The following is an 8,252-nucleotide window of genomic DNA, read 5'->3' as shown; positions in this document are numbered from 1 at the left end:
GAGGGGGGTGGGCTTTGGTGACGGAAATCTGTAGGCAGACTTTCCTTGGCAAAGGTCGACGGCCGATGCGAGCTTTGTGGCGTTAGCCTACGTCATCGTACTCCCTTCCCTCCCCCTCCTGGTTCTCTCGTGGTTTTTTCTTTTTCTTTCTAAATTTAAGTCTTCATAACACCGAAGAGATTCAGTTTTAACTCATTTGATGAGAGGGAGTTTGGTATAGTAAAAAAAAATCATGTAAGTACATGTATAAAAATAAGATAATAGGCGTACTGTTCATTACGTTATTAAAGGCCTCACAAGCTTTTTGACGAACGCGGTTCTCTTAGGTCAACAATAACATTGAACAATGATAAAAAACTAAACAATGGAATGTTAAAATGGCTTTGATGAAGTGCTTTTTTGGGGGGGGGGGGGGTTTAAGTTGGTAATAAAGAAACTTTTGTTAGACAAGATGAATTGAAGTTATTGCAGGCTACTGAGTTACAAGGGGTATATCAGTTATGATAGTCACTCCGCAAATCTGTTGCGTGTGACGTAGTCAGAGATCGCAGCTCAGAACGACAAGTCTTTCGGCCCCTTTGAACTCTCGCTGTCACAGAAGGTTTCTGCCCAGGCCTAGCCTGCGCACACATACAAACACACACACACAAGCGCGCACACACATACACACACAGCTCAAACAATCTGCTATGACACCTAGATCTAGTGACGAAGCCCATCGCACCCTTTGTGGCAAAGCAGGCCCGTCACGGTGGTCAAGGGAAGCCCTGAAAGACAACAAAAATAGAAGGCAGAAATTTACATCATCTGATCTATATTTGCGCCAATCACAGAGGTGTGCTGGGTGCTCACTGCAGCTTCATGTTTACGGAAGTCCTTCCAAAGGCAAAGGGGCAACCCAGACCACAGGGCTTCAACTAACTAGATGTAGAATCTAGATCTAGATTAGATCTAGAATCTAGAATCTAGAATCTAGATCTAAGATAGATATCTAGAAATCTAGGCTAATGGTATAGTATAGACGAAAAAAGAGAAAACTTCCTTCTTCCCTTACCTAAGAAAACCCAAATCTAACAATCGCACAGATTTATACAGGAACGCAACTTACCACTTAGATCTAGATCTAGATCTAGTTACTTAGGTCCAGAAGTCTAAGTTACCATAATCTGACTCGCGACTCAAGAGAGAGAAAGAGGACAAGCAGGAAACCGAGGCCGAGGAGGGCAGGATGGAAACCGGACCGGCCGGAGCTAAATTAAAACAGGGATGGGCGTTAAGGCAGCAACAAGAGAGGAAAAATAAAAGATTCTGGCAGGGCAGTGCACTCATTCCACTCAGAAAATATTCTTCATCAAGGGTTAGTAGAATTCTTACCCAAAGCGCACAATTAAAGAATGTAAACAGTTGCTTATCGATTCTGTTCCTGGACCCAGATCCAACAGTTTCTCCTGGTGACCACAGAAAATTTTATCAGAGTTACGGTCCTTTGAACACCTTTTTCAAAAAGACGGATCAAGTAGTTTTGCCTGGGTTTCTTTTTGGTTATTAAAATTTATCAATTAGGCAAAGCAATGGTTTAGATTAAATATGATTAAAAAATGAAGGAAGGAACCGTTTTTTCTCCAATTTTTATTATTCTACAACAGCAATATCAATACTGAATTAGAACATCATTTTCTCAACGAACTTGTTTCTGTATCAGCCAACATTTTATAGAGGCACAAACCGGAAACGGGGACTGGCGAAGGCAAAACAAAGCTTGTCTCTTTAGATCTTGAACTTGGCTTTATCTAATCAAAATTTCCTTCTGAAGAATGAGCGATAACGAGTAGAGCCATCGTTCAGTAATAGAATAGGAGGTGTGTACGGTTCACTTTTGTCTCAGTTCATAACTAGATCTACTCAATAGAACAAAATGGCTCACTTTGAGGCAAATTCATCAATAATTGGTAATATGATAGCATTCAAAAAAGCACTTTTCCAGTCACCGTCTCCAGTTTCCGAGGGAGCCAAAAGTGGGAGTGGTTCCTCAGGTAGGCTTTTGTTTTGTTTTTGTTTGTTTGTTTTTACAAAGTGACCAGATCTAGATCTAGATGAGACTGGACAAAAATTTTAGGCAAGCACTAAATTTGCAACGCCGCGTTCTGAATAGCTCTCGTGCTATTTGCAACGGCCGTCGTTATTCGGATTCGAGTCCGAATAACATTTTTTCATGGTAAGATTGTACTTTACCGGACCACCGGCCGGAACTACTTTCGCTGTGGCGCCCCTGGTGCCTAGTGGCCCGCTGTTCTTCGTTTCCGAGCTCCCCTACTCGCTCTCCTACTCAGTTTTGTACGTCCTCACTCTTCAACTGCCAGCAATCGACTGCCGTCTCTTACCGGGTTTTTCAGTCATCACGACCGTGCCACTGTGCCCTTTGACCCATGACCCTGACACCTTGAGGCTAATTGGTCAATCTAATCACGTGGTCCACTATTCTTATTTGCTCGCGACTGCTGGCTTGGCCTAGGCCCTAGGCCTACTCCTGGTCCGGCAAAGTACAATGGAGGGCTAGAGATGCGCACGAGAGCTCATTTGCATAATTGCAACCCCATTGGCCCTGCTCGCGACTTATCATGCTATTGTTTATATGTGTGTGTGTGAGTGTCTTTAAATTATTGTTGCCAGGGGGGCTAGCCCCCCTGAACCCCCCCCCCCCTCCCATTGATATGTAAACACCGACTGTCCGCTCATGTTATTGTTTCGCATTTTTGTGTGTTTTCTTTATTATAGTTTCCACGGGGGGCCAAGCCCCCCCTGAACCCCCCCCCACCCCACTGTTGGGTATGATACACGGTGGTCCACCAAAGTTAAATCCCCTGCCCACTCTCAACCACCACCACCTCTCGCTCACCTCGCCTCGCCTCGCCAGTCGCCGCTGACTTCGCTGTGCGTGCGCGAAGTCGCCCGCGGAACTACCTTTTGTCCGCACGCAGAGTACTATGAGTGCGTAGTTAGGCTAGGCGTGCGTAGTAATCACGGGCCGAGACGGGTGGTCCGGTAAAGTACAATCCAGCCTTTTTCATATTCGGACTCGAATCCGAAAGTAAAAAAATTTCTTATTCGGACTCGAGTCCGAATATGAAAAAATGTTAGGCCTGGAGGAAAATGTTATTCGGACTCAGGTCCGGAAAAAAGGAATTGTCTTCGTTCTATAGATCTGACGTTCAGTGCTTCCAATTTTCCGCCATTTTTTAGTTTCCCCCACACCTTTTCTGCCGATCCGATGCCCTCCGCCTCATTGATACGCCCCCCCCCCACCCCCCATGTTTCCCACTTTCTTTGTTGTAGAAAAAGGTAAAATCACCTGGCACCTGCTATTATGAGCTGTGAAAAAAAAAAAAAGACCGATTCGTTCAAATACACAAGCCTGTGTCATCTCGATTGTTTACCAAGAAAAAGATGTGTTGCTGTGTAGAGCTGAGCATACGGCAACTTTTGATTCCATAGACCAGCGAACAATTCATTACGTAGATCTACGTCAAGACTAGCTATAAATTATTGTAATAATGATCAGTTGCCGGGGGAAAAAGACTGACGCGTATGCGACGTTCAACGCCCGGACCAATAGTGCCCCCCTACCTCCCCGACACGCACACAGCCACACGTGTGCAGGCCGCCCATCCGACCCCAACACACGCTAACGAGCCATCTTTAATTGCTTCTGATGACCTCTTGACAAATAAACATTTATTAGAAGCGCTATAACTTTTCAGGCCGACCTCAAATTCATCATAAGATAAAAACTCGGCTCCTGCACAAAACGCCTTTTTGCCCGAAGTGATCCTGGTCTCTACCCAGCCTGAGGCGAGTCACGAGTGAGGCAGGATAGGAAGCTGGAGTCACGAGTGAGGCAGGACAGGAAGCTGGAGTCACGAGTCACAGGAAGTCGGAAGTGATGTCATGCTGGACAAGAATCAGAGTCCGAATAACATTTTTTCATATTCGGACTCGAGTCCGAATAGTCACTTCGATTTGCAACGCCAGTACTAGATCTAGATCTAGATTAGATCTAGATGTAGTAGAGCCTAGCTATCGTTTCTACATGATAATATTGTAGTTCTGCCTGAATTGTGGAAGCTTTCTCAGTTTTTTGATAAACCTCTTAGGATTTGACTCCTTTTTTTATGACGTTGTCTTAAATTCCGATCAATATTGGGTAGGGTCTAGATCTAGATTAGTCATCTCTCATAATCATAATCATCTGAGTTAGAGTTTGAGCAAAGTCGAAAGACGCTTGGTATAACAACAATAACAAGACGGTGCAACTCGACTACTGTCTACGTTCTCTAAGTCTAATGTTCAGTGCTTCCAAGCGTGGCATCGAGTCCCGGTTCCGAAAGGGTTTTTTTTTTCCTTCTCCTGAGCCTAAAATTTAAAAAACGGAAAAAATTAGACTCACAGACCAAGGAAAGCGACTACTGAACTTTAACCAGGCCTAAATTGGTAAAAGGAAAAGTATAGGCTATGGCCTACTTTGTACAGAGCTCCTCTTGAGGACAAAACCAGAATGTGCATGCTTCATCACTACATGAAAAAACTACAAAGCAACAAGATATAATTATGGGAACAATTTGTTGGTCAGTCGAGAAGAGGACAACAACAAAAAAAAAGAAAAAAGAAAAAAACGTCCTGGACCGGGATCGAATCCACGCTAAAAAAATAATGGTTTGACTTCAAGCGCAGACGCGCTGTCACTTCGGCCATCAGAACTTCTGATAACGAAGTGCAGATTAAGCTTGATATTTTGCACACGGCGACACAGCGTTTTATTTAGCACTGGCGCTAATCGCAACGCAGTGTTTTATTTAGCACTGGCGCTAATCGCAACGCGGCGTTGCAAATAGGCACTTCCAAAATTTTATTCAGACTCTGAAATGAGTCCAGCATGACGTCCCTTCCGACTTCCGACCCTTGTTCCTAGATTTAAGTCTAAATATTTCCAGCATTTTCATTTATGAATTTTAAAACATTTTGATCTAGATCTATAATGATAACGATCGAAACGTGAGCTTTGGTATCTAGTTACTAGATCTATATCTATCTAAACTGGCCCTCCCTGGATCATTAGTTTGACAGAACAACTAAGTTGAGTTGACCTTGCCGGGGGCAAAGTTTACTCTTGCCTGCGTTGAGATGTGAATCTTGTCAGCAACCGATTACGTCGGACGTTCCGAGAAGGCCGCCGGGGTCACTCAGTGTGTACTGTTGGTGTATAGCGCGCGTGCGCCGGGAAACGTGTGTTTTCACCATGAATACAGTGGGAGTGTGTTAATCGATGATGAAAATAACGCTCTATTTCATAGCTCTACCTATTTATAAAGTGTTACGAACACATGAATAACGCCCTCTCAAATGCTGTATAAGACATTACGAGTAGTTACGCCATTCGAGTACCTTTCTAGACGCTCTTGTTGTCATGAATGACCTGAGGTTCGAAAGGGGATAATATAGCCTATAGAGGTCAATTTCCGAATGTTTTACACTCAAATTGTTCTTTGTACCTGCACAATGTTCAAAACTATCGAACAAGCTTATTTTTTATCAGGTAGTATCATTTGAAAGATTTTGTATCGAAAAATGGAAGTCTTGTTTCCTGACTATCCTTTCGAGCTCCTCCTGTCTAAGTGGGTCAATTTATTCTATAATTTCAGTGGACGAACATCTAAAGTTTAGCTACCAAGTTGGCGTGTTTTGAATGAGACGTATGCCTCGATTATGAACCCACGCTGGCGGTTCTAGAAGAAGGCCACAAACGCACACAAACTCAAGCAGACTGACGCTCACACACTTGACCTGCATGAATGGGGATCCGTCGCGGGACCCGGATTGAACGTGAGATGATGCTTGGCGCGCGTGCGCCAAGCCAGGAGCTAGACTGACTCGGGACCATAACGCAGGCGAGGTGCCGAAATGGCTTATCAGGCGACATAAACCCGGCCCACGTTAAGTAGGTCGACCAATTAGATTGCGCGTAGCGATGTCGCACTCTCGGCTTGCTGTGGGAAGAGACTACGGCTGTCCATTTTGTGCGATGTGATTAAGAAAAAAATAATTACAGAAAAACTATAACACACCAAAATGAAATTAAACATGTGGAAAGACAAATGGTGGTGGAAGTAATGATGATGCTGTAGTGGTGGTGGAAAGACCATGAAAAAAAATGAGTTGTCGGTTACCGTGCACTTAGACACTGACATTGGGTAGATCTAATGAGAGTGCAGTCTTATTTTTGACACAATTACACAGTCCTTGTAGGCAATTCTAGTTCTAATTCTGGTTTTACGTAAAATCCCCCAACGACAGTTATCATGTAACCTCCTGACACTCACATAACTCACTTAGAAGCCGAGTCTGAATAAATAAAACATTTTTTTACGGACCCGAGTCCGAATAGATAAAACCCATTATCGGACTTGAGTCCGAAAATATCATTTATTCGGACTCGAGTCCGAATAGAGCTGGCCTTGGATTTAGTTTTTGCTTTAGGTGTGACTAAATACAAAAAAGGTTACTGTCAAGGTCGAGCTCTTGTTTAATTTGATCAACCTTCTTTCTCATTGTTCTTGTTTTTCGGGAAAATAAACTTGAACTCTATTTCTCCGAACAGTTTCTGTTGTTGTGATTTGTTGATAATTTGTGAATGGAGTGGCCGCGCGTGTGTGTATGTATGTGTAAAGTGTGAACGGGGTGGGGCGTAAAAGGATTTCATTTTTTACGGTGTTTACATGAAGGATTTTAGTTTTTGCTTTAGGTGTGACTAAATGCAAAATAGGTTACTGCCAAGGTCGAGCTCTTATTTTCTCACTGTACCTTTTGAACGCATTTTCAAATGAAGTATAGTCCAGAAACGTTGCCCCAACCACAACTGAAGTATGTGAATATTCAGACATTTAAAAATCTCTAGCTCTAGAATCTAGAAATTGACTTCGATACAAAAAATGCTTCTTCCCAGTCCTCGCAGAATAGCATAATGAAAGATGACGCCTAAATCTCACTAATAACCCAAAAATCTCGAGAACGGAAACCGTTCGGAGAAATACAGATTAAGTTTATTTTCCTGAGCTTTCGGAGAAATAGTCACTCCGTATTTTTAATGTGCGCAAGAATTTACAAGAAAAAAATCCAATCTGCTATGGCTGCAGCTATTCGAACTCGAGTCTGAATAGCCTCCCGTGGCTATTCAGACTCAAACTCTTGGGTGTACTGGGTGTGAAGCTGACAGGCAATTCGACCTTGACCTGCCTCGGTTTCTGCGATCTGACCAAATTTTTCAACACAAATTTTAAAGAAAAGTATTGGCGACGTCAAAAGTGAACAACAGTTCAAAATCTGAAATGCTACATGACAAAGGCAAAAAGGGGAAGGGAAATCTGAGCTCGAAGCAGTGGGGGAAAATTTAAAATCAAAGTTTCAGAAGAACAACAAAGGGTTATAAAAGTATCATTGGGTAGTCTAAACTCGCTTTATTTGACGAGAAAGACAAAATCATTGATCAATTGGTAGTAAAGTTCGAGGGGGCTCTCATGGCCTAGAGGTTTAGGTGTTGGCCTCTCATTCAAAGGTCCCGGTTTCGAATCCGAGTAGTGATAGAAACATTTTCTTCTCTAAAATTGTCTCAATTCACCTCCTTTCCTGCTCTCTAGCAATATTCTGTCGTCTGCTTTCGTCTCCTCTTTCTGCCCCACCCCCTCTCTACCTTCCTTTGCCCCCTCCTGTGGGCTCCTGACTCTTTCTGCAGCCTTTCTACTGCTACTCCTTGGCTCCTTCTTACTGCTGTCTTTCAGCGACACCCCTGATATTCTGGTGGGAAAGATCTACACTTAACCTTCTCGGACAACGGCGAAAAATCTCGGAGGGCCAGTGTGCAGGTTGCACTCGTTAAAGATTTCTTGGTGGTCTAAAATCGATAAATAAGAGTAGGCTTCGGCCACCACGTGGGCAAAATTCAAAATTTCCTACCAACTGAAAAAGTTTAATGTGTCCCGAGCGCTCATATGACCTTATTGCAGTTGCGAGCGCCTAAAACACTTACCCCCCAAAAAAATTTTTTAAGTTCTAAATTAAGAAGAGAAAAATTAAGACCCTTTCAAAGGAAACAAAAGTCAGTCTTTCAAAGTAACCGTGATCTAAAGGAAAAGGAAAAGCTTTTCCACGGCATACTTTACATACTGTTCAAATAAAATCAGGACAAAAAAGTACATATATTT

General features: G+C 43.1%; 1 protein-coding gene across 2 annotated transcripts in view; it reads right to left on the bottom strand.

The window, feature by feature from the left end:
* LOC101847980 (palmitoyltransferase ZDHHC6) overlaps positions 1 to 1,478 on the bottom strand; it is a 15,766-nt gene extending 14,288 nt beyond the window's left edge. For both annotated transcript variants that reach the window (XM_005104280.3, XM_005104281.3), the window contains exon 1: positions 1,375 to 1,478. The gene's annotated coding sequence lies outside the window, so the exon portion shown is untranslated. The remainder of the gene's footprint in view (positions 1 to 1,374) is intronic.
* Positions 1,479 to 8,252: the final 6,774 nt, after the last annotated feature.

This window comes from Aplysia californica, unplaced genomic scaffold (assembly GCF_000002075.1).
Source record: "Aplysia californica isolate F4 #8 unplaced genomic scaffold, AplCal3.0 scaffold00413, whole genome shotgun sequence".
In the NCBI taxonomy this organism is placed as follows: Eukaryota; Metazoa; Mollusca; class Gastropoda; order Aplysiida; family Aplysiidae; genus Aplysia; species Aplysia californica.
Note: the sequence above shows the minus strand (reverse complement) of the source record. Positions and strands in the feature narration are given on the sequence as shown.